At 43.6% G+C, this 27,669-nt stretch overlaps 1 protein-coding gene across 1 annotated transcript in view; it reads right to left on the bottom strand.

The window, feature by feature from the left end:
- Window positions 1–2,859, bottom strand: part of katnbl1 (katanin p80 subunit B-like 1) — a 39,641-nt gene extending 36,782 nt beyond the window's left edge. Inside the window, exon 1 of the mRNA XM_072266710.1 lies at window positions 2,677–2,859. The gene's annotated coding sequence lies outside the window, so the exon portion shown is untranslated. The remainder of the gene's footprint in view (window positions 1–2,676) is intronic.
- Window positions 2,860–27,669: the final 24,810 nt, after the last annotated feature.

Raw genomic sequence — 27,669 nt, 5'->3', positions numbered from 1 at the left:
ATAAAATACATAATTACTTCTAACATTTTAAAAAGGCAGAACACAAATAAGGTTAATGTTCATCTGCCTTCAGATGAAATTCATATTCCACATGTACATGGACAATGCGAAATTGAAGAGAGAATTCCACATTAACTGAATGATTGTCCATCACTTTGCAGCATGGACTGGAGAAACTAAAAGGCAAGAGGTTAAAAGCACCCAAACAATGCTGCAGGGCGCCCTACTAATAATTATTGAAGCTATGTACAGTCACAAGCAATTATGTCTACAGCTCTACTCCCTCTGAAACTTTTCTTTCATCAAGTGACATTGTCTGCTTTTTCACATTATAAATTATTGAACAGTAATCAAAAGCTAAGTATTTTATCTGAGATGAAAGGAGGAAATAAATGTCACAAGCAACATACCTCTGAAGATAAGAGTTAAAATTAAATTGCTTTTTCTCTTCTCCACTAAGTTGCTTCTACTCATGACTACCTCGAATAAAAACACAATATGTTGCAAACATTCCGCATATCCGGAAGCATCTCTGGAAGCATCCATAGAAAGTAAAACTATTGTTTCAGGTCCAGGATCCTTCATCGAAACTGCCTTTCTACAGACTGCAGATTTGATGAGTGTTTCCAGAATTTTCTATTTTTATTTCATATTTATAGAATCTACAGTTCTTTTTGATTTTCATCAACTAATACATAACTAGACAATCTTCCACTCTCTAAGTTTTGTAAACTTGAGTGGCATCCAGAAGGCTGTTGTAACAAAACATTTACCATCATGTTTTTATCTAATGTGCTAGCTAAGCAACACCTTAACAGAGAACCAGTGAGAGTCAGCAAAGCCTGGGTAATATGCTTCTTATTCTAGATTTCTAAACCCACCACAACTTTGCCTTTCCCAATCTATGCAAACACCTTCAGCCCTAAACATTGAGGTATTCACACTTCCTCTAACCCTGATCTAGAAAATCATTACATTCAGGTCTTCCAGTACTGGTGGCTACACTTTCAGGCACCAAGGGCCACTCAGCAATTTTTTTAAAACCATCCCATTTCCATAACTGTTTCCTGGTGTTTTTATCTTCACTGGAAATCAAAGTGTAAAGAGAGCAGGGTGTGAAATGGGATTGAAACCAAAGATTTGATCAGCCTCCCTTACTGAATGAAACACTATGATTGAAGGGCCATAACGTTCACTTTGACTGTACATGTCATGTCTGCAGCTTTTAGTGTCCTTATATCTTCATACAGAATAATGTCAAATTCTGATGATGACAATGCTCTTGTGAAGTGTGTTTACTTGTTGTCTTACATTAAAAGGGTACCATAGCAAGTTGGTATTGAGACACGGAGATGACTTTTGAACTCTACTCCTTAACCCCAGCCCAAAATTAAGGCGAGAGAAAACTCCAGGATGAATGTAACTGTTACATTATGTTCAACTCAATTTATTTAATGGAGATATTTCAGCATTCAGATAGTGACAGAGCACTGCACACTTCAAGTTAATGATCCATTAGAACCAGCAATGGAAATCGCCCACAATGCTGAAAAATATCAACATTCATCACCTGGAGTTTATGAAATTACATTGCATTCTAACTGAATTTATCATTAAGGGTGGTTTTAATTAAATGTGCGAATTTAAAGTTGTCTTATAATACAAACTTTTGTAAGTGATAAGATATTGTTAAAATCAAATTAATTCACTGTAGCATAATGTGCATTTGTACTAGGACAAATATTGGAATTGGTGCAGTTTAAATATGCAGGTTTAGTGCAATAATGGTTCACTAAATAGATTTCTGGATGAGGTGTTTATTGCATGAAAAGTGATAAGTGTAGATAAACTGCACTGAATTTTAAAAATTTGAAGTAGTATATCATTAAGACAAGGTTCTGAGAGAGACTGGACAAAGCAGTCATCACTGGTATTTGGGCAGTTTCAGGCAAGGGATCAGCTATTTCAAAAAGAAGTCAAATTTTCCTTTGTGCAAAGGGTTCTAAACCTTTGGAAGGCTGTGAACGCAGGGAAATGAAAAAGTCATAGTACTGCTATAACAATGGTAGTACAGGCGGCTCCTTGACACCTATAGCTCATTCATATTTCGAAGTCTTTAGAACTTCAATTCACTATTAACTTACAAATGCAAAGCCACTTTCAAATACTCAGCTTAGTTTTGTGAAACTTATATGCACATATAGGATGTATACAGTGATTAATTAGCTTTGTAAAGAATAGATTTTTCTATCTCAGCAGTACCAAATAAATTAACAACTGTCAAATAATGGAATAACTACCCGATAACGCACAATATCTCTATGACAACTTCATTTTTTTTTCATAAATTTTCTCACGGCCACTCCCATGCAAACAAAATGGATCCAAATGAATGCAGATTCGCCGTTGATAGGGCGGGTCCTTCAATATCATTTGAGATTTGTCTCCAACTTTAAAAATCAGTAAAGTCATGATGCTTTATAAAGCAGTTGAGGCACGCCAGATGTGGGTATCAAAAACGTTTTATACTGACAATAAGGATTTCTCCCAGTACAAAGGGTTTAAACAGCTCACCAAAGAAATTCCAATGGAAATTAACCGGCTCATTCCCCACAGCTGAGGTGTCAGTGCGGGGCCTCAGGCTCGGCACCAGCTACAAGGAACACGGCCACTCACCCTAACATTTTACAGCATTTCACCGGGATCTGCCAGTTGCCAGAAACTGGGCCAGGCGTCCTTCAGACCCCGCCGCTCTTCACTCATCCAACCCTTAATGATGGGCGTCAGTCACCGCCGACGTAGCCCTGCGCCATTGAAAAGAACCCAGAGGCTCACGGGATCGCTCTGCTCTTCCAGCCAGGAGGACCACGGCCCTTGGTGCAAACGACTGACAGCCGGCAGCACGCATGCCCAGAGGCGCGGCCTGGCGATCAATCTTCAACTCTGTCAGCAATTTATCTCTCCTGAGAATTATCAAAATGCAAACGAAATGCGTCAGCTTTTAGTTCCCTATTGACAGAGGCAAATGTTCAGGATCTGAATTTTCTATAAATGGAAATCTGAAATTCTGAGACATCCCATAACTGAAATTGTGAGGAGAAATTGCACGGAATAAGTCCTAACTCATTTGAATATAAAATGAAATGCAAGGGTTTATATTAAGAGTTGATTGATGACCTAAAGAAGGGAAGATGGATGTAACCAATCCTCATTAACAGAGTTGCTGTAGAGATGGTGGCAGCTTCAAGTTCCTTTGCATTTGTATTACACCAGCAGTCTCACTTGATCCCTCCATACTGATGTGGTGATCAGTAAGTGCATCAGTGTAGGCACCTTCTTAGGTTTCTGAGAAGATTCAGAATGTCCGCGAGGATTCTCTCAAACATTTCCAGGTGAGCTATAGAAAGTGTCCTGGCTTGGTTCTAGTCTGACAAGACTGTCACAAAGTGTTAAACACTGCCCAGTCCATCACAGGCTCATGAATTCCTTCCAACACACCTTCTTAACCACCCTGTAAACTTGATCAGCAACTTTGAAAGATCTATGTACATGAAACCCCAGAGCCCTCTGCTCCTCCATACTGCTAAGAATCCTGCAGTAAACCTTGTACATGGTCTTCAAGTTTGACCTTCTAAAGTGCATCACTTCACACATGTCCTGATTGAACTCCATCTGCCACTTCTCAGCCCAGTCCTGCATCCTGTTAATGTCCTGCTGTAACCTACAACAACATTCCACATTATCCACAACACCACCAACCTTCACGTCATCTGCAAACTTAATAATCCACCCCTCCACTTCTTCATCCAAGTTGTTTATAAAACATCACAATGAGCAGGGGTTCCAGAGCAGATCCTTGCGGAGCACCACCAGCTATGAACCTCCAGGCAGAATATACTCCATCTATTACCACCCTTCGCCTACTGTGATCAAGCCAATTTTGAATCTATGTAGCTAGGCTCCTGACTTTATGAATGAGCATACCACAAGGAACCTTGTCAAATATCTTAGTGAACCACATCCACCGCTCTGCCTTCATTAAGTAGTTTTGGCACTTCCTCGTAAAAGTCAATAAGCATGTGAGATACGACCTGCCCCTCAGAATACCATGCTGACTATCTCTAATCAGACTATGCTTCTACAAATGCTTACAAATCTCGTTTCTAAGAATTTTCTCCAGTAGCTTGCCCACCACTGATGTAAGATGCACTGGTCTATAATTCCTAGGGTTACCCTTATTACCTTTTTTTAAACAAAGGAATAACATTTGCCATCCTCCAATCTTCTGGAGTTATATTGCAGATATGAATTCAACCAAGAGCCAGTTTTCAGTTGTTAATGTAAATTGCAAGTGGAAATCAATTTGTTGTTAAAAGGACAGCTTTGTAAACATGACTGCCTTCAGTGCGTAGGCTGCGAGTAAACAGCAGGAGGCTGGCTGTTCAAGAGATATGGCTTGCGAAGTGATGTGACCAAGAGACTTTCTCATATACTTCACCCAAATGTAAGACAATGAGATTAACGGGTCTATAACAAATCAGGCAACAATGGCTAAGTTATATGCACCATTGTGAATGAGCTCATGAAAGCTTGAAGATCGTACTGATTTAGTTACAGGTAGATTGATATATTTTATCAATCAACAGTAGTGTTGCAACGAACGAATGAAGCGAACGCAAGTGCAGGACACAGGCACGGAGATTGAGTTCGGATGTTTACGCAGACGTGAACGTTGAACAGCAAACAGGAGGGATTTGGACACGGAGCCTTGACACAGAGAGATGGAGTTTCATAGGTAAACCTTGAAACTGGAGCAAAACTTAGAACATATGGTCCTAAGCAGCTGGGAAATGTTAATTACCACACCAGCAAGACCAACGATCTGACGACTAGTGGTTGTAACGCTGGGGTTCTTATGCTGCAGGTCTTGATGGAAACCACATGTGTCGTCATCAAAGAGAATTAGAAGCAAATGGGAATTTAACGGTCGGAACCGTGGCACAATCAAAGGAAATTAGGAGAAAGATAGGGAATTAATGATCGGGACCGTGACAGAACCCCCTCCCCCCTCAACGGGAGCCTCCAGGTGAACCACCAGGCTTGTCCGGATTGTGTCGACGGAAATCACGGATGAGGGAAAGGTCCAGGATGAAGGAGTGGGTAATCTAGGTGCGTTCCTCTGGGCCGTATACCTCCCAATCGACCAGGTACTGGAGACCCTGTCTCGGCGGTGCACATCCAGTATTCTCCGGATGGTGTATGCTGGGTAGTCGTCAATGATCCCGGTGGGTGGAGGGGGTTCAGCAGGAGGGCACAAGAGGCTGACAGATACAGGTTTCAATTGGGAGACGTGGAACGTGGGATGAATGTGCATGGATCCGGGCAGTTTGAGTCTGATCACCGAGGTGTTGATGACACTCTCAATCTCGAATGGTCCAGGTAGCGAGGAGCGAATTTCTTGGGTTCATTCTTGAGGGGGATGTCTTTTGAAGAGAGCCAAACCTTCTGCCCATGCTGATAATTTGGTGCAGGAATTTGATGGCGATCGGCAATCCTCCGGTTGCAGTCAGCTGAGCGGAGCAGAGCCGCGCATGCATTCTTCCTGACCTTGCGGCACTGACGGAGATGGGTCTGAACAGAAGGCACAGCAATGTCGTCTTCATGTGCAGGAAACAGAGGGGGTTGGTAACTGAGGGAGCATTCGAAGGGAGACAATCCAGTGGTGACCAGGGAGTTGTGGGCATACTCGACTCAAACGGGATGGGTGCTCCAGGATGATGGGTTGTTGGCGGTTATGCAGCACAGTGCTGCTTCAGAATCCTGGTTTGCTTGTTCTGTTTGACCATTAGTCTGCGGATGGAAGCCGGAAGACAGGTTTACTGAGGCTCTGAGGGCTTGAAAAAAGGATCTTCAGACTTGAGAGATGAATTGGGGACCCTGGTCAGAAATAATGTCAGAGGGAATACCATGAAGGTGGAAGACATGATGAACAAGGAGGTCGGCTGTCTCACGGGCTGTAGGGAGTCTGGGAAGGGCTACGAAGTGCACAGCTTTGGGGAAGCGATCCACCACGGTGAGTACGGCTGTGTTCCCACGTGAAGGGGGTAGTCTAGTCACGGAATCCAGCACAATGTGAGACCGGGACGGCTAGAGACAGGTAGGGGTCGAAGCAGCCCAGCAGGTGGTCGGTGAGAGGCTTTTCCACAGAACAGGCTGAGACGAAGGAACGGATGTCCGCGTCCATGGAGGGCTACCAGAGGTGCCTCTTCAGAAGGGACAGAGTTCGATCGATTCCGGGATGGCAGGCGAAATGAGAAGTATGTCCCAACTGGAGAACCTGAGATGGAACCGAGTCAGGCACGAAGAGATGATTGGAGGTCCGTTGCCTGGGTCAGGTTGAGTCCGTTGGGCCTCTTTGACTATGGATTCGATCTCCCAGGTGAGGGTAGCCACTACACAGGATGGTGGAAGGGTGGTCTTGGGGTTGGGAAGGCCCTCCTCGGAGACATATTGACGGGAGAGAGTATCGGACTTCCCGTTCTTGGAACCAGGACGATAGGAGAGTGTGAATCTGAAACGGCCAAAAAATAATGCCCAACGGGCTTGGCGGGAATTCAGTCATTTCGTGGTTTGGATGTATGCAAGATTCTTGTGATCTGTCCAGACGATGAATGGATGTTCATCTCCCTCCAACCAGTGACTCCACTCCTCCAAAGCGAGTTTGACAGTCAGTAACTTCCAGTTCCCTACGTTGTAGTTCCGTTCGGCGGAGGATTGCTGGTGAGAAAAGAAGGCGCAGGGATGGAGTTTCTGGTCTGCGCCGGAGCGTTGGGAGAGGACCGCTCCCACCCCAGAGTCGGAGGCGTTGACTTCCATAATGAATTGGTGAGAGGGGTCAGGTTGGACCAGGATGGGAGCGGAGGTGAAACGCCTCTTCAGCTCCGAGAAGGTTGAGTCCGCTTCAGGGTCCCAGTGAAAAGGGGTCATAGGAGAGGTGAGTCGAGTAAGGGGCACTGCCACCCAGCTGTAATCCCTGATGAAGCGACGATAGAAGTTTGCGAACCCCAGAAATCGCTGGAGTTGCTTGAATGTCGTGGGTTTTGGCCACTCTGCCACCTCCTGGATCTTTTTGCCCGCTCTCGATGATGTACCCTAAGAAACTGACAGAAGAGACATGAAACTCGCACTTCTCAGCCTTCACAAATAGTTTGTTCTCCCAAAGCCTCTGCAGAATCTGACGGACATGGTGGGTGTGTTCCTGAAGACTGTGGGAGAAGATTAAGATGTCGTCCAAATAAAAAATAATGAAGCAGTTAATAAAGTCCCTAGGGACATCGTTTATCAGGGCTTAGAGGACAGCGGGGGCATTGGTGAGACCGAATGGCATGACCAAGTATTCGAAGTGACTAAGAGGGGTGTTAAAAGCTGTTTTCCATTCATCTCCCTCCCTTATCCTGACCAGGTGGTAGGCACTTCGTAGGTCCAACTTAGAGAAGAAGGTGGCTCCGTGAAGGGGTTCGAAAGCAGAGTTGATAAGGGGCAGTGGATACTTTTTCTTTATGGTTATGCTATTCAGGCCCCGGTAGTCAATGCAGGGGCGCAGTGAGCCATCTTTCTTCCCCACAAAGAAGAAAGCTACACCTACAGGGGAAGGTGAGGGTCAGATAATGCCTGCCGCGAGAAAGTCATTTATGTAAGCCTCCATTGCTTCCCTTTCTGGTCGGGGCAGGTTATACAGCCGACTGGTGGGTAGAGGGGCTCCAGGGAGAAGGTCAATTGCACAATCATAAGGGTGGTGTGGAGGCAGGGAAAGAACCCGTTGTTTGCTAAACACTTCTCCCACATGGTGATACTCTGCTGGAACCTTGGATAAGTCGGGGGTTTCAGTAGCAGACGAGGTGGTGGTGACTTTCACAGGGGAAAAGGCCGATTGTAGACAGGTGGAGTGACAGAACGGACTTCAGCTGACTATCTTCCCGGTGGACCAGTCAATGTGGGGATTATGGCGGCTTAACCAGGAATACCCAAGAACTATAGGAGCTTGAGGAGAGGAAATTAGGTTAAATCGTACCTGTTCCCGATGGTTCCCGGAGAGAATAAGAGGCAGGTGTGGTGTGCAGTGTGTGACTCAGGCCAGGAGTCTACCATCCAGTGCCGGGCTTCCAGAGGGGTACTCAACGGCTCCCGAGGAATTCTGGCCTGGGAAGCTATGTTTTCATCCAAAAAGTTTCCGTCAGCGCCGGAGTCCACTGGAGCTGACAGAGGTAGGGACTGTTGGTTGTAACGTAAAGTAAATTGGATCTGCATCTGGGTTCGGGGGACGGAAGGGAATGTCGTCTGGCTCACCGGGGCCCCCTTTTCATTGGTGAGCCTTCTCCTTTGGTCGAAGGGGAACAGGTAGCACAGAAGTGGCTGAACTGGCCGCAATAGAGACACTCCCCCGCTGTCAATCTCCGGAGTTGCTCTGTGGGAGAAAGACCGTTCCGTCCCAGCTGCATGGGTTCGCCTCCTGGGGTGGTGGAGACAGCTGGGCTGGGAGCTATTCTAGGAGCAGGGAGAAGAGAGGCTTGTGTTGGTGGGAGACGGTAATGAGTGCCGTTGAGTGGCCAAAGGTGGTGGATGACTAATTCTTTCCCTATGGTGGTCTCGAAGACGATTGTCCAATCTGGTGGCTAGGGAGATCAAGGAATTCAGGCTATCGGTGTAGTCTCTTGCCGCCGACTCGTCTTTCACCATGTCGCTGAGACCATTCCGAAATACACCTTGAAGTGCCTCATCGTTCCACCCCGAGTCAGCCGCTAATGTTCGGAACTCCACGGAATATTGGGCAACACTGTGTGAGCCCTGACAGGGAGTGAGTAGATACTTAGCGGCATCTTTACCACGGATGGGGTGTCAAAGATCTTTCTCATTTCCGCGATAAAGGTGGGGAAAGAAGAGCAGATATCCGGTTGGTTTTCCCAAACAGCTGTAGCCCACGCTAAGGCACTTCCCTACAACAGCCCCATGATATAAGCTATCATTGACATCTGTGGAGTATGTAGATGACTGCTGTTGGAACACCAAGGAGCATTGCAGAAGGAAGGCCCGGTACTTCCCCAAATCCCCAGCGTAGTGTTCTGGTTCTGGTACTTGCGGCTCTCTTGGTGGGGGTGTTGCTGACATGTAGGGGGTTGCCACTACAGGCTGTCTCGGCTGGTTAGACAGAGCTCCAGGAGTGGATGGGGTAAAATGAGTGGATACATGGTCCACCTGGCCACTGATCTTTATTACATTAGCAGACGGGGAATGGAGGTTCTCCATGACCTCCTGGAGAAGCTGATTGTGCAGACCCAGTAGGGAGCCCTGACTGGTGAGGGCTTGTTGCAGGGTATTCGTGTCCGCTGGGTCCATTGTGGCCAGATCGTTCTGTTGCAATGAGCAGATGAAGCGAACCCAAGTGCAGAACACAGGCACGGAGATTGATTTCGGATGCATACGCGGATGTGAATGTTGAACAGAAAACAGGAGGATTCTGGACACGAAGCCTTGACACAGAGAGATGGCGTTTCATAGGTAAACCTTGAAACTGGAGCAAAACTTAGAACACACGGTCCTAAGCGGCCGGGAAACATTAATTACACGATCGGGACTGTGACAAGTTGGAATATCTGTACAGTCATAGAATCAGTTCACACAACATTAATGTTGAGTTGTAGCGTGGAAACAGGCTCATGGATTTGGTGATTGAGACAGAAAACACTGAATACAAATAAGCATATGAATCATTTATTTACAAGCAGTAAAAGGTTTGATCAAACATCTAAGCTCCACCAAGTTATACAAACTATAAAACTAGATATTCAACAAATAGATACTTAGCGGCATCTTTACCACGGATGGGGTGTCAAAGATCTTTCTAAAAGATACTAAAAGTGCACATGGAGCATAATATAAGACACAGGAGCAGAATTAGGCCATTTGGCCCATTCAGTCTGCTCCACGATTCAATTATAGCTGATCCTTTTTTCCCCTCCTCAGCCCCTTCTCCAATCAAGCTCTAGCTTAAGTAAACCAAACAACCTACCCTCCACAGATGCCAGTGGTAGGTAATAAATTCCACAAATTAACCACCCTGTGGCTAAAGAAATTTCTCCGCATCTCTGTTTTAAAATGACACCCCTTTATTCTGAGGCTGTACCTTCTTTTTCTAGGCTCTGCAACCATGAGAAACATCCATTCCACATTTACACTGTCTAGGCCTTTCAACGTTTGAAAGATTTCAATGAGATTCCCCCTCATCCTTCTAAATTCCAGCGAGTACAGACCTAGAGCTATCAAATGTTCCTCATATTGATAACCCTTTCATTCCTGGAATCATCTTCGTGAACCTCCTCTGAACACTCTCCAATGCCAACATATCTTTTCTTAGATGAGGAGCTTAAAACTGTTCACAATACTCAAGGTGAGGCCTCACCAATGCCTTACATCCTCAGCATTACATCCCTGCTGTTGTATTCTGGACCTCTTGAAATGAATGATAACATTGCATTTGCCTTCCTTACCACCAGCTCTACCTGCAAGTTAATCTTTAGGTTGTTCTGCACAAAGATTCCCAAGTCCCTTTGCGTCTCAGATTTTTGGATTTTCTCCCCATTTCAAAAATAGTCTGCACATTTATTTCTACTACCATAGTGTGTGACCATGCATTTTCTAAAATTGTATTTCATTTGCCACTCTCTTGCCTATTCCCCTAATCTGTCTAAGTTTGCAGCCTACCTGTTTCCTCAACACTACCCACCCCTCTATCAATCTTCATATCATCTGAAAACCTGGCAACAAAGCCATCTATTCCATCATCTAAGTCATTGATATGCAGCATAAAAAGAAGTGGTCCCAACACCAGGAGCTGTAGAACACCTTTAGTCACTGGCAGTCAACCAGAAAAGGATCCTTTTATTCCCATTCGGTATCTTCTAGCAATCAGCGAATGCTCTAACCATGCCAGTAAGTTTCCTGTAATACCATGGGCTCAACTTGGTAAGCAGCCTCATGTGTGACACCTTGTCAAAGGCCTTCTGAAAGTCCAAATATACAACATCCACTGCATCACTGTTATCTATCCAACTTATAATCTCCTCAAAGAATTCCAACAGGTTTGTCAGACAGGATTTTCCCTGAAGGAGACCATACTGACTTTGTTCTATCTTGTCATGTGTCACCAAGTACTCCATCACTTCGTCCTTAACAATTGACTCTAACATCTTCCCAACCACTGAGGTCAGGCTAACTGGTCCATAATTTCCTTTCTGCTGCCTTCTTCCTTTCTTCAAGAGTGGAGTGACATTTGCAATGTTCCAGTCCTCTGGCACCATGCCAGAGTCTAATGATTTTTGAAAGTTCATTACTAATGCCTCCACATTCTCTACCGCTACCTCTTTCAGAACCTAGGATGCAGTTCACCTGGTCCGGGTGACTAATGTACGCTTTGGTCTTTCAGCTTTTAGAGCACCTTGTAGTAGTAACTGCATTCACTTCTCCTTCACACCCTTCAACATCTGGAACACTGTTAGTGTCTTCCACAGTGAAGACTGATGCAAAATCATCATTTAGCTCATCTGCCATCTCCTTGTCCCCCGTTAGTATTTCTCTGACCTCATTTCTAGCAGTCCTATATCCACTCTCATCTCTCTTTTATTTTTCACATATTTGAAAATGTTTTTACTATTCACTTTGATATTGTTTGCTAGCTTGCTTTCATTTTTCATCTTTTCCCTCCTAGTGATTCTTTTAGTTGCTCTCTGTCGGGTTTTAAAAGCTTCCCAATCATCTCTCTTCCCGCCAATTTTTGCTTTGCTGTATACCATCTCTTTTGCTTTTGCATTTGCTTTGACTTCCCTTGTCAGCCACAGTTGTACTATTTTGCCATTTGAGTATTTCTTTGTTTTCGGAATATATCTATTTTGTACCTTCCTCATTTTCCGCAAAAATTCACACCATTGCTGCTCTGCTGTTAGCCATGTCAACATCTTCCAGTTAACTTTGGCCAACTCCTCTCTCATAGCACTGTAATTTCTTTTACTCCTCTGAAATACTGCTACGTCAGACTTTACTTTCCCCCTATCAAATTTCAAGTTGAACTCAATCATATTGTGAACACTGTCTCCTAAGGTTTCTTTTACCTTAAGCTCCCTCATCACCTCTGGTTCATTACAAGACACCCAATCCAGTATAACTGATCTCCTAGTAGGCTTAACGGCAGACTGCTCTAAAAAGCCATTTCATAGGCATTCAACAAACTCACTCTCTTGAGATCCATTTCTAACCTCATTTTCCCAATGGACATGCATGTTGAAATTTCCCATGACTTTCATAACATTGCCCTTTTAACATGCCTTTTCTATTTCCTGTTGTAATCTGTGGTCCATATCCCAGCTACTGTTGGGAGGCCTGTATATAATTGCCACCAGTTTCCTTCCCAATGTTTCTGTGAAGTATGCCCTGCAGACAAAAGGATAGAAAGAGAGCAAGTCTCCCACACATGCTATTTTATAACCCTCCCCCCCCAAGGCGCCTGGAACTAGAAGTTGCTATTGTGGCTCACAAGGCAATCAATGGGAAGAGCTGCTAAAGTTTGTAAACGGACCAATGAATGTTCGACATGGCAGCGGCTTTCGACTGGCAAATAAGTCACATTCCCACACGATGAAGATGTCTGGAATCTCTGTCTTCAGGAGATTTTAGATCATCCATGTGAATTACTTCGTCCCAGCAAAGGCGTCACCCATTGCAGGTATATAACTCAAAGGAAGTAATGTCAGTCTCAAAATTTTGAAGTAAACAATGTCATTGTAACAATTGAAACTTTATTGCATCACTTGCTATTAGCTTTGATCTTAAGAGTATAAAATCTTATGTCATTTGAGTTTTTCGGTCTCCACTGAGATGGTTTCCAGGAGAATGCTTGTATGTCGTCATTTTCAATGTCTGTTGAGTGACTGAGATCTCAGGTATGACTGTGGATGCCGGTGACACTGGCAAATGCAGCATTTCAGCCCTTTCAGAATATTCTTGATGTGTCAATTGCATGAATCACAAATCTGTTGGATCAAAGTACTCCATGGGGCAGTTAGAAAATTCAGCGAGTACAACAGAGGGGCAGCAACTGCTGAGCTTCTACTTCCCAATTCCAACAGTCTGGGTTCAATCCTAGTTTCTGGTGCTGTCTGTGTGGAGAATGCAAGTTCTCCCTGTGACTGTCTGGGTCTCCTCTGGATGTGAGAGGTTCCTCCCACATCCCAAAGATGTACAGTTTGGTAGACTAATTGTCTGTTATAAATCCACTCCCCCCCATGTGCAGAATCTTGTGGGGGTGAACCTTGTTAAAATGGGTTAGCATAGGATCAGTGTGAAAATGGATACTCAATGGCCAGTGTGGATTTGATGGACATAAGGCCAATATCTCTCTATGACTCTATTGGCTGGTGCTTTTCATTACACACGTTATTTTGGAGGTAGATGTCACAGGCAATGTAGAACACATACATGTATAATGTTATATGGCATATTGTGATGACACAGTGCTAATGGAAGTGAATGTTTACAGTGATGGGCATTGTGTCCACAAAGCAGGCAATATTTATTTTGAACTGCAATGAGCATTTTGAATATTGTTGAGGCTCCACTAACCTATACATTCTGTTACATTCCTAATATACCTTTAGATGGTGAAAAGAAGGGAGTAACACCCCCAAAATACTTGTTTTTTTTCTTGATCTTACAGTCAGAGTAGTTATGTGACTAGGCCAATAAATCAGTGATGCATTGTGATAGAATTGGCAATAGCCCATGCAAGTTTGAAATAATGAAATAGCTTGATTGTTCTGATGAAAGGTCCTTGACCTGAAACATCAACTCCAATTCTTTCTCCCCAGATTCTGCTGAATGTTCATATTGAGCACATATACTGTAAATCACGAAATTTGTAGTGCTTGTAACAGAGAGACTTTAACCTACATGTAGATTAGACAAGTCAAATAATGGGGCAACAAGTAGAAAAAGAATTTATGACATGTGTACAGAAGATATTGAGAAACCAAACGGGAGAAAGATTATTTTAGATCTGGTACTATATAATCTTGTTGTAGAGATCTTACCTGAAGATTGACTATAATATGACAGAGTTTTACAGTGAATCTGGAAAAGATGTACACTTTAATTCAAAACCATTGTTTTCAATCTAAGGAGGAAACTAAAAAGTGTGAGAGTTGAATTGGCTGTGATTGGTTAAGAGCATTGAAGAATATTCCTGTAGACAGACAATGATAGGAATTCAAAAATATAACATATGATTGCAAAAAAAAAATCCTTTGAAGTACGTGATCCCAACTGGAAATGCGAGGCATCCATAGATGGCAGGAAGAATTGAACATAGTATTAAAGGAAGATAAGGCAGGTGCAGGAGCTCAGCTCAGCGTTAAACTTATTATCAACATGCGTGTTTGTTACTACATTCTACCTTGAGATTCCTTTTTTTTCAGTCATTTACAGGTAAAAAGAAATATAATAATATTTTATGAAAAACTATACATAAATAGACAAAGACTGACAAACAACTAATGTTCAAAAGAAGACAAACTGTGCAAAGAAAAATAGTACTGAGAACATAAGCTGTAGTGTTTTTGAAAATGAATCTGTAGGTCATTGAATCAATTTAGAGTAGTAATGAATGAAGTTATCCATGCTGCTTTGAGAGCCTGATGAATGTAGGGTATTAACTGTTCCTGAACCTGGTGATGTGGGACCTAAGACCTGTGTACTTATTGCCCAACGGTAGCAATGAGAAGAGGGCTTGGCCTGGATAGTGGGAGTCCTTGATGATGAATGGTGCTTTGTTGTGGCAGCGCTCCATGTAAGTGTACTCAATGGTGGTGTGGCCTATGGTGGATTGGGTTATCCATCACTTTTGGTAGTATTTTCCATTCTTGATATTGATGTTTACATACCAAAGGTTCAAAGTACATTTATTATCAAAGTATGTGTGCGGTATGCTACCCTGAGATTCGTATTCCCCACAGAAAACCATGGAGCAAAGAAAACTATGGAACCTGTTCAAAGAGAAACAGCAACTACCCTCCCCAACGCACAAAAAAAAGCCAAAAAACACAGAATATAAAAACACAAAATCGAAAAGAGTCAAGGCATGTTCAGTTCAGCTCAGTGTTCGTTAACTGCAAGGCGCCCAAATTCAAAGTCGCCCAAATTAGGAACATAAAAAAAGATTGACCAGAAAAAAGAAGCACAACATAACACGAACTATAGAGTTCAATCCATAAACTGCATTGATTAATCCTTGTCCAAGAACTCCAGCACCATCCTACGACAGAAATAAGGGAGGAAGAGAGAGAGAGGGACCATTCGAACACAGGGACCTCCCTTTGGGAGCAGTGAGTGAGAGGGAGAGAGATACCATCACACACAGGCACCTTCCTCTGGGAGCAGCAAGCAAGAGGCAGGTAGACAGTGCAGAACACCCCCTTGCCTTCTGCACTCGCCTTGATGATTTCAATCTTCCTCAGCACTTTAACTGGTGAGATTGGTGAGAAATGGAGTTGATCATGGGCTTGCACCCCATCTCCAGGCTTCTTGGCCTTCATTCAAAGCCCCCTGGAACACCCTTGGAGCCAGCAAAGCACCAGATCACACAATCAGTCCAATAACATAGCAACAACATGTAGTTCACAGGCTTCAACTGTAGCAGAACCACATTTGAAAGAAAAAGAAGACATAAAAGAAGTGAAAGATACACTCACAACACGCTGGAGGAACTCAGCAGGTTGGGCAGCATCCGTGGAAAAGATCGGTCGATGTTTCGGGCCCGAACCCTTCGTCAGGACTTCCGGCCGGAAACGTCGACCGATCTTTTCCACAGATGCTGCCGACCTGCTGAGTTCCTCTAGCGCGTTGTGAGTGTTGTTTTGACCCCAGCATCTGCAGATTATTTTGTGTAAAGAAGTGAAAGAAGTAGTTTCCCGAACTGTCTGGGGGGATGTTGACCCTGGTCTTGTTGTTCACTGGTGCCATCCTGTACCATGATGGATCTGATTAGGATACTCCTTACAATGCATCAATAGAAGTTTGTCAAAGTTTTTGGTGACATGCCGTATTTATGCAAACTTGTAAGAAAGTAGAGGGACTGACATGCCTTCTTTGTGATGACACTTATGTGCTGGTCCTAGGACAGATCCTCTGATATGTTAACACCAAGGAGTTTAAAGTTATTGACTCTCCCCACCTCTGAAACCCCTAATGAGGACTGGCTCATAGACCTTGGTCTTCTTCCTCCTGTAGTCAATAATCAGCTCCTTGGTCTTGCTGACATTGAGCGACAGGTTGTTGTTGTGGCAGCACTCAACCTGATTTTCAATCTTTCTCCTATATGTCACCACTCTTGACTTGGCCAATAACAGTTGTGAAGTCAACAAACTCAGATAAGGGACAATCATTAGTATAAAATGAATAGAGCAGAGGGCTAAGCACAGAGCCTTGTGGTGCATCCCCTGTGCTGATGGTGAGTGTGGAGGAGATATTATTGCCAATCCAAACTAACTGGCACCTGCCAGTGAGGAAATTGAGGGTCTAGCTGCACAGGGATGTACCGAGGCCCAGGTCTTGGAGTTTCGAGGAGATGATCGTGTTGAATGCTGAACTGTAGTCAGTGAAGAGGATCCTGAAGTAGACATCTCAGGTGTTCCAGAGCTGAGTGAAGAGCCAATGAAATGACATCTGAAGAGGCAGTAAAACAGAACTTAACAAAGGAGAACTGAGATACTAGAGTCATAGGGTAATGCAGTACAGATGCAACCCTACCAGTCCATGCCAGTCAAAGAGCCACTCAGCTTGCGCAAATTTCCTGCGTTCAGCCCATAATCTTCTAAATCCTGTCCATCCATGTACCTACTCAACTGCTTTTTAAATGATACTATTGTGTCTGTTACAACCACTTCCCCAGCTGCTCATTCCATACACTCACCATCCCCTGTGTGAAAAGGTACCCCTCAGGCTCCTTTTTAATCTTTCCCCTCTTACCATAAACTTACATCCCTAGATTTGGACTCCCTTATCCTGGGGGGAAAAACTATTACCTTTTCTATGCCTCTCATATTTTAAATACTTCTATGAGGTCACTCCTCATTCTCCTTTGTTCCAAGGAATAAAGAGCCAGTCTGGCCAACCTCTCACTGTAACTCTGGCCATCTGGTCCTGGAAACGTTCTCAAAGACCTTTTCTGCACTTCTTCCAGTTTAACCCCATCATTCCTATAACATGGTGACCAAAGCTGTAAATAGCAGTCGGAGTGCAGCCTCACCAATGAATTATATTAGAAATATTTTATATAGCTTTGTTGATAAAGCAATGGAGCATAGAGTATGAAAGTAAATTGTTGGGAAACAGAAACATGGGCTATAAGAGTTGCTATTATAGGTAAAGTGAAAACAATTAGTGAGCGAGGACAATGAGCCACTCACTGACTGAGACAGAAAAAGTTATAATGGGAAATAAGGAAATGGAAGAAGAATTACTTTTTGCTTGACTTCACTGAAGAAGTACCAAAAAAATCTGCTGGAATACTGGAGTATCAAAGGCCACAGAACAATGATGAACTGAAGGAAATTACTGTTGGATGAGTGATTGCATTGTTTAACATCCCCCTACATTCTAAAGATTACAGAATGATTCCTAAACACAAGAGATTCTGCAGATGCTGGAAATCCAGAGGAACACACACAAAATGCTGGAGGAATTCAGCAGGCCAGGCAGCATCTGTGGAGAGACCTTTTGGGCTGAGACTCTTCATCAGGACTGTAAAGGAAGGGGGAGAGGGGAAAATTTCCTGATGGGTTGTGATAGGAAAATATAAAGAACTGCAACACTGCAAAAGGATGAACAAGGCAGACAAAGGACTAACTTAACTTAAGGAAATTAATATTGCAGGAGCTGCAATTTGCTTTAGATTCAGCCTCATACTTTGGCAAGTCTCTTAATGTTCTTTCTGAACATGATGCGCTTTTCATTTGTTCAGATGGCACTGCCGATATATGGCGACGTTTTGCGGAGAGCTCGCAAAACTGCTAGCTATTCTACTAAATATATTTCTTCTGGACTATGATCACTGCAATCTGCAATCTGTAATTTCACTTTGGGTGATGTGTATTTGGACTTCAGGCGGGATTGAAACGGTGGGAACTGTGCCTGAAAGTGAAAAGTAAACTGATGTTTAAGCAATTTAAACTCCAAGTCAGATTAAAAGGTAAAGGCATTGAGGCCTGCCGAGGGTGGAGGATGAAATGGTGTTCAACTCACTTCTCAGTGTCAGCCAAGATTTCCCATCTGAATCAATCCCATCTGCCTGGGTTTGACCTGTCTCCCTCTCTTGTTGCTGCTATCATCACGTGGATGGTGCAGAAGTCTTGGTTCTACGCCATCAGATTCGGGAGTAGTTGCTGCCCTACAGCCATCAGGCTCCTGGACCGGCTTCACTCGTTTCAGTATTGAACTGACTCTGCAGGTGTGGCCCGCAGTCAAAAGGTTCCTTGGTCGGTTTCTCTTGCCTCAGTGCTGAACCGGCTCTGTGGCTGTGAACTTACTTTTGGGGACTCTGCAGTTCAGGGTTTGTGTGTTATTTGTTACTTTTTTATTGTTTGCATGATTTTTCTTCTTTTTGCGATTCCATTGTGTTTCTTGTTTTTGTGTAGCTGCCTGAAAGAAGATGAATCTCAAGGTTGTATATGGTGTACATACTTCGCTAGTGAAGTTACTTTGAACTTTGAACTTTACTGATAGAATACAGCAGTACATGATTGGACAACTTTGATGGCTTCTATTTTTACCCTCCAGTTTGTATCCGAGCATTCCCAGCAATGATTTCTCTACTCTGCCAGCACTGTTTCCTCTAAAGGCCCTCAGGGACACCTGCTGTTCACTATCCTCATCGACATGACCTTATCCATGGATGTGTGGTCTGATTTGGTAAATAAGGTAACTTGTAATTTGATTCCGTCACTGCCTCATTGTCACATTATAGTAATTGTCATTATCAAAGTCACATTATCAGAGGCCTCAATTTCTGCCATTGCTTCTGATTTTCTAACATGGGCTTTCTAACTAGTGAAGAGTCCTGTCTTATAGCCTTGGAACTGAACTTTAGCCCTCAAGAGAAATGAACTCCCAAGTAAAAGTAATTTCAGAAACAGAATCAGGTTTATTATCACGGGCATGTGTCGTGAAATTTGTTAACTTAGCAGCAGCAGTTCAATGCAATACATAATGTAGAAGGAAAAAAAACAGAATAAAATATTAATAATAATAAATAAATAACTCAATTACAATATAGAAACCATAGAAACCATAGAAAATCTACAGCACAGAAACAGGCCTTTTGGCCCTTCTTGGCTGTGCCGAACCATTTTCTGCCTAGTCCCACTGACCTGCACATGGACCATGTCCCTCCATGCACCTCCCATCCATGTATCTGTCCAATTTATTCTTAAATGTTAAAAAAGAACCCGCATTTACCACCTCGCCTGGCAGCTCATTCCATACTCCCACCACTCTCTGTGTGAAGAAGCCCTCCCTAATGTTCCCTTTAAACTTTTCCCCCGTCACCCTTAACCCATGTCCTCTGGTTTTTTTCTCCCCTTGCCTCAGTGGAAAAAACCTGCTTGCATTCATTCTATCTATACCCATCATAATTTTATATGCTTTATCAAATCTCCCCTCATTTTTCTATGCTCCAGGGAATAAAGTCCTAACCTATTCAACCTTTCTCTGTAACTGAGTTTCTCAAGTCCCAGCAACATCCTTGTAAACCTTCTCTGCACTCTTTCAACCTTATTTATATCCTTCCTGTAATTTGGTGACCAAAACCAAACGCAATACTCCAGATTCGGCCTCACCAATGCTTTATACAACCTCATCATAACATTCCAGCTCTTATACTCAACACTTTGATTAATAAAGACCAACGTACCAAAAGCTCTCTTTATGACCCTATCTACCTGTGACGCCACTTTTAGGGAATTTTGTATCTGTATTGCCAGATCCCTCTGTTCTACTGCACTCCTCAGTGCCTTACCATTTACCCTGTATGTTCTACCTTGGTTTGTCCTTCCAAAGTGCAATACCTCACACTTGTCTGTATTAAACTCCATCTACCATTTTTCAGCCCATTTTTCCAACTGGTCCAAGTCCCTCTGCAGGCTCTGAAAACCTTCCTCACTGTCCACTACACCTCCAATCTTTGTATCGTCAGCAAATTTGCTGATCCAATTTACCACATTATCATCCAGATCATTGATATAGATGACAAATAACAATGGACCCAGCACTGATCCCTGTGGCACACCACTAGTCACAGGCCTCCACTCTGAGAAGCAATTCTCTACTACCACTCTTTGGCTTCTTCCATTGAGCCAATGTCTAATCCAATTTACCACCTCTCCATGTATACCTAGCAACTGAATTTTCCTAACTAACCTCTCATGCGGGACCTTGTCAAAGGCCTTACTGAAGTCCATGTAGACAACATCCACTGCCTTCCCTTCATCCACTTTCCTGGTAACCTCCTCAAAAAACTCCAATAGATTGGTTAAACATGACCTACCACGCACAAAGCCATGTTGACTCTCCCTAATAAGTCCCTGTCTATCCAAATGCTTGTCGGTTCTGTCTCTTAGTACTCCCTCCAATAACTTACCCACTACAGACGTCAAACTTACCGGCCTATAATTTCCTGGATTACTTTTCGATCCTTTTTTAAACAACGGAACAACATGAGCCATTCTCCAATCCTCCGGCACCTCACCCGTAGACACTGTTATGTACCCCGTAACTGGGTTGCCAAACCAGCAGAAATGGATCACTCAGTTGGAGTCTGGATTACTGGAACTAAGAAAGTTTTATTAAAGAAATTAGCAACACAGTACTCTAATAGTAAGGATATAAATGCAACAGGTTAGCAAAGAATAAACACACATGTACACAGAACTAGGATAATAGGATCAATCAAGCTCTATCGTCGTCTAGGGGTAAATGACCAGTTTCAAAGTGACGCAAAGTTCAGTTCAATTGAGTTCAGTTCAGTTCACAGTAATCACTGTCGTGCCGGTGGACGGGGGGGGGGGGGGGGAAGGAGAGAGAGGGCGAAAGCGAATGAATATTCAAAACGGCTTCCACACAGACCTTCGATATTCCTCGCAGTCAGCTTTCGGGCGAGCCCTTTGTAATGTCTTCTGAGGTCACCGACTGTGACCCCTCCGTTTCAGATACGATCGTTCCTCAGCGGTGAACCCGGCACCCAGGCAAGGGCGGACACGCTCACCAGGTTCCCGCCGATCGTACCTTTCCACCCTGTGCGTCTCTGGCTTGGTCCCACGAACAGCCCTCCAGAAACTCCCACCGACTTGTGGGAGGCGCACCGCTTCCAGGGTCTCGTTACCTCGTGGTGTCGTGTGTGTCCTGCCTTAGCAAACCTGTCCCTTTTTATCCCCCTGCTGGGGTATCGCCTGTCCATCGCACTTCAAACAGTTCAGGGTTCAAAAAGGAGCCGATCTTGACAGTTCTCAGACCGGTGTCTCCTTCCGTTAAGCTCTCTCGTTCTTCATTAACATTTCCAAATGCTGCTTCATTGTCTTCCTTATCTCTCTTTCTCCTGAAGACAGGTGGCAGATCACTGCTGATCCCACTGGTGCCAGCACAGGACAGTTAACATCTTAGTCTATGTGTACTTTTTGTAACCCTCTTTCGTCACAACACCAATATTTTAAATATATCTGCGAGGGCCTCTGCAATTTCAACACTAGTCTCCTTCAAGGTCTGTGGGAATACCCTGTCAGGTCCTGGGGATTTATCCACTTTAATTTGCCTCAAGATAGCAAGCACCTCCTCCTTTTCAATCTGTACAGATTCCATGATCTCACTACTTGTTTCCCTTAATTCCATAGACTTCATGCCAGTTTCCTTAGTAAATACAGACGCAAAAACCCATTTAAGGTCTCCCCCATTTCTTTTGGTTCCGCACATAGCCGACCACTCTGATCTTCAAGAGGACCAATTTTATCCCTTACAATCCTTTTACTCTTAATATACATATATTAGATAGATTAAAAATTGTGCAAAAACAGAAATAATATACTGTATATTGAAAAAGTGAGGTAGTGTCCAAGGGTTTAATGTCCATTTAAGAATTGGATGGCAGTGGGGAAGAAGCTGTTCCTGAATCACTGAATGTGTGCCTTCAGGCTTCTGTACCTCCTACCTGATGGTAACAGTGAGAAAAGGGCATGCCCTGGGTGCTGGAGGTCGTTAATAATGGACGCTGCCTTTCTGAGACACTGCTCCTTGAAGATGTCCTGGGTACTCTGTAGGCTAGTACCCAAGATGGAGCTGACTAAATTTACAACCCTCTGCAGCTTCTTTCGGTCCTGTGCAGTAGCTCCCCCCTGCCCCCGCCCCCCATACCAGACAGTGATGCATCCTGTCTGAATGCTCTCCACGGTACATCTATAGAAGTTTTTCAGCGTATTTGTTGACATACCAAATCTCTTCAAACTCCCAATGAAGTATAGCTGCTGCCTTGCCTTCTTTATAACTGCATCAATATGTTGGGACTAGGTTAGATCTTCAGAGATCTTGACACCCAGGAACTTGAAACTGCTCACTCTCTCCACTTCTGATCCCTCTATAAGGATTGGTATGTGTCCCTTCGTCTGACCCTTCTGGAAGTCCACAATCAGCTCTTTTGTTTTACTGAAGTTGAGTGCCAGGTTGGTGCTGTGACACCACTCCACTATTTGGCATATCTCACTCCTGTATGCCCTCTTGTCACCATCTGAGATTCTACCAACAATGGTTGTATCATCAGCAAATTTATAGATGGTATTTGAGCTATGCCCAGCCACACAGGCATCGGTATATAGAGAGTAGAGCAGTGGGCTAAGCACACACCGAGGTACCCAGTGTTGATCGTCAGTGAGGAGGAGATGTTATCACCAATCCGCACAGATTGTGGTCTGGTTAGAAAGTCGGGGATCCAATTGCAGAGGAAGGTACAGAGGCCCAGGTTCTCCAACTTCTCAATCAGGATTGTGGGAATGATAGTATTAAATGCTGAGCTATAGCTGATGAACAGCATCCTGACATAGGTGTTGTCCTGGTGGTCTAAAGCCGTGTGAAGAACCATTGAGATTACATCTGCCATTGACCTATTGTGGTGACAGGCAAATTGCAATGGGTCCAGGTCCTTGCTGAGGCAGGAATTCAGTCTAGTCATGACCAACCTTTTAAAGCATTTCATCACTGTAGATGTGAGTGCTACCGGGTGATAGTCATTAAGGCAGCTCACATTATTCTTCTTCGACATTGGTATAATTGTTGCCTTTTTGAAGCAAGTGAGAACTTCCGCCTATAGCAGTGAGAGGTTGAAAATGTCCTAGAGTACTCCTGCCAGTTGGTTGGCACAGGTTTTCAGAGCCTTACCAGTAACTCCATCAGGTCCTTCTGCCTTGCAAGGATTCACTCTCTTTAAAAACAGCCTAACATCGGCCTCTGAGACAGAGATCACAGGGTCATCAGGTGCAGCAGGGATCTTCACAGCTGCAGTTATATTCTCCCTTTCAAACTGTGCATAGAAGGTGTTGAGTTCATCTGGTAGTGAAGCATCGCTGCCATTCATGCTATTGGGTTTTGGTTTCTAGGAAGTAATGTCTTGCAAACCCTGCCAGAGTTGTTGTACATCTGATGTCGCCTCCACCCTCATTCGAAATTTTCTCTTTGCCCTTGAAATAGCCCTCCACAAATCATACCTGGTTTTCTGATACAGGCCTGGGTCGCCAGACTTGAATGCCACAGATCTAGCCTTCAGCAGATGACATACCTCCTGGCTCATCCATGGTTTTGGTTTGGGAATGTACAGTAAGTCTTTGTAGGCACATGCTCATCCACACAGGTTTTAATGAAGTTGGTAACAGCTGCAGCATACTCATCCAGGTTCGAAGATGAATCCCTGAATACAGTCTAGTCCACCGATTCAAAGCAGTCCTCTAGGCACTCCTGCGCTTCCCTTGTACATACCTTCTTGGTCCTCACTACTGGTGCTGCAGTCTTCAGTCTCTGCCTATACTCAGGGAGTAGAAGTACAGCCAGGTGATCAGACTTCCCGAAGTGAGAGCATGGAATAGCCCGGTAGGCATTCTTGATGGTGGTGTAGCAATGGTCCAGTGTATTTTTTCCTCTAGTATTGTAAGTGATATGTTGATGGTAATTGCTTAGTGATTATTTTTCAGACTGACCTGGTTAAAATCTCCTAAAATGATGGTGAAAGCACGGTTTCATGCATGTTGATCCCATTGCTCAGATCATCTAAAGCCTGATTGATTGGCCTGAAGTGGAATGTGTACTGCTACCAAAATGACCCTGGAGAACTCTTGTGGTGGGTAAAAAGGATGGCACTTTAATTGCTAGATATTCCAGGTCTGGTGAGCAGAATTGAGACAGCACTGATATATTTGTGCACCAAAAAGAGTTGATCATGAGGCATACTCCTCCACCTCTGCTTTTGAGAGACTCTATAGATCTATCCTGACAGTGTATAGTAAGCCCATCGATCCGAATCGCTGCATCCAGTACGGAAGGAGTTAACCAGGATTCTGTGAAACAAAGGACACATTCGGTTCTAATGTCCTTCTGATTCAGCACCCTAGCTCTGAGATCATCGATTTTATTCACCAGAGACTGTACATTTGCCAGCAAGATAGTCAGTATTGGGAGTTTAAAGCCCTGCTTCCGTGGAATCCTACGTGGACTCTTCCATCCACAATCAGTGTTGTTTCCACCAGTTTTAGGCAGTGACAGTTAAATGCATTAAGATATCTTTGTTGACTGTACGGACCTTGGAAGAAGTTGTGCTTTTTAGCTGTATCAGGCTGAAACAAGAATATTTAATCATATCCATTGAGAATACTGCTGCTACTAATTTGTGGATAAAATAATATTTGAAACTGGGCAAATTTGCATTGCCCTCAGATTCAGCCATGTTATTTTAAAATGACTAGTTTACTTGACAACAACAAAGATCTACCTCTTTTATTCAAGGCTGGCTGGGAGTCAGTGCTGCCCATCATATATGAAATAGAAAGGCATGAAGGCAACGCTAATGAATTTCAGCCATTACAAAGTTAATTCCATTGTAGGCAGTATTTGAAGTGTTCATTTGGATAGATTTTTACAGGTCTTGACATCAACTGGGTTTCCTTTATAAAACAACCTGCCTGCATTCTGAAAGCATCTAAGCACATTGCAGTCATTGAAATACTCTTTGAATCACTGAGGCATGTTAAATTGCAGCAGATTTACATACTTCAGCAATGAGACAAACGATAAGGTATTCTGTATTTGTTGAATGTAGGATAAGAATGTTCAGAACATAAAGAACTCCCTGCTGTCTGTTACAGTAGCATTGCAATATCATCTGTTTTCACCTGAAGGGGCAGGCAAGTCCTTGATTTTGCATTTTATCTGAAAGAGCTCACTTTCAGCAGCACTCCCTCAGTCCAGGACTGATTTGACAGCATGTATTGTGTGCTCAGGTCAGTGGAGTAGGAGTTAAAACCACAGTTACTGGACTCTTTGTGTAAGTGCTGCCTGCTAACCACAGTACTGCTTTTAGATCACTCATCTAGCAAAAGAAACTTAAAGAAACTTCATGCCTTTTCATGATGATCCTTTAGCACCCAGGTTGCATCTGTGATTATTTGCTCAAGTGTCAAGTCTTCACAGTGAGGCTTGAATCTACAGCTTTCTCACTCAAAGTTGATTGCCATAGAGACCAGTTACACTTTACATGGCAGCTATTAAACAATAGATTAAATGTGATGCAACTTCATTTGCCCAAACTTTTTGCCAAATCAAGTAACCAGAAACTTCCACAAGGTGGCGATAAGTAACCACTGAAAAAAAAACAGCCTCTTCCCCAAGGCTCAGCAGTCTGGCCCTGAAAAGGTGGACTCCACAAAGCTGCTTTCATTTCTGCAGGATGAACCAGAAACAAAATCTCAGTACATGCAACTTCCTGTCCCCAAATCCATAGCTCCAAAGGGAAGAACCACACTTAATAAATCAGTGCATTGGAAAAGACCACACTATTTCAATGTGTTTACTTCATGGTGGGAAATTGAGTAAAGACCCTGGGGGCAGTGAGCTGGTCAGGTGAGACATACAAGTTTAATGTTCCTGGTCTTGGAATGGCTAAAATGTACATTTGTGGTTTTGCTTCTCCAGACAGTGCCAGTCCGGTGAAGTGTTCAACAGAGCTGAAGTCTCCTCAGAATAAGTGCGAGAGAGAGAGAGAATAAGTTACAGAGTACCAGGAAACAGAGAGAAAGAGAGAATTTGGGCTTGATGGGATTGCTCTGCGGAGAGCTACATTGATTAAATGGACCAAATGGCTTCCTGCTGTGTTGTAAGAAGCAATTCTAGTTTCACAAGCCAGATAATTATTAACAAAGGTTTCGTCTGTTACAGACGACTATGTTTTCTGTGTGATTGTATTTTAATGACATCTTATGTGTGCTTACTTTCTTATGTGCCTTGTGCTGTGTGTGACTGTTGGTGCTGTGTTTTGCACCTTGGCCCTGGAGTAACACTGTTTAATTTGCCTGTACTCATGTATGGTTGAATGACAATTATACTTGAACTTGAAGGTTTAGCTTGGGCAGTGATGCAGAGACATGCAGTGATTTGATGAGCTGCCTGTTTTGTATCCCACAGAGCCTCCTTTTCCATTGATCTTAATCTTGATTGTGAAGCTGCTCACCCAAAGTAAATACATTACCTTTGGAACAGAATAATTCAGTGCTGACAAGTGTAGATTTAAAAAAAACCTGAACTGTTCTTTATGTTGCTTCCGTGACTTTCATGAAGCAGGGATGTTTGCACATTAGGTTTTAGATATAAAAGGCACATTCAGGAATACCTTTATTCATTCTTCTTTGTGAAAATATTTCTTGGCTTTTGTTTTTCTTCTTTTTACATCCAATTCAACAATTCATCAGCACCCTGCCTTAATGCTACGTATCAGTTTCTATCTTTGAAGATCAAATTTACATAATGTAAAACCAGTTAGTGTTTGGACTAGCTAGGATCCGTGAAGACAATTATGTTTGCCAGAAAAGCCCATGTTGCCTCTGCGTATAATAAAAGCAGACAACTTAAACACAAGAAGATCAGCAGACACTGGAAATCCAAAGCAACGCACACAAAATGCTGGTGGAACTCAATAGGTCAGTCGGCATCTATGGAAGTGAGCAAACAGTCCATATTTCAGGCTGGGGCCTTTCTTCAGGACTAAAATGGAAGGGGGAAGATATCAGAATAAAAAGGTTGGAGGGAGGGTAAAGAGGCTATCTAGAAGTTGATAGGTGAAGCTAGGTGGGTAGGAAAGGTAAAGGGCTGAAGTTGACGGAATCTGATAGGAGAGGAGAGTGGACCACAGGAGAAAGGGGAGGAGAAGGGGTCCCAGGTGAGAAGAGGGAAAAGGCCAGAGTGGGCAGTAGAAGAAGGTGGAAGTGGGATGGTAAAAATCAATCACCGGAAGGAGAAATTGATATTCATGCCGTAAGGTAGGAGGCTGCCAAG

Source organism: Mobula birostris, chromosome 1, assembly GCF_030028105.1.
Source record: "Mobula birostris isolate sMobBir1 chromosome 1, sMobBir1.hap1, whole genome shotgun sequence".
Classification (NCBI taxonomy): Eukaryota; Metazoa; Chordata; class Chondrichthyes; order Myliobatiformes; family Myliobatidae; genus Mobula; species Mobula birostris.
Note: the sequence above shows the minus strand (reverse complement) of the source record. Positions and strands in the feature narration are given on the sequence as shown.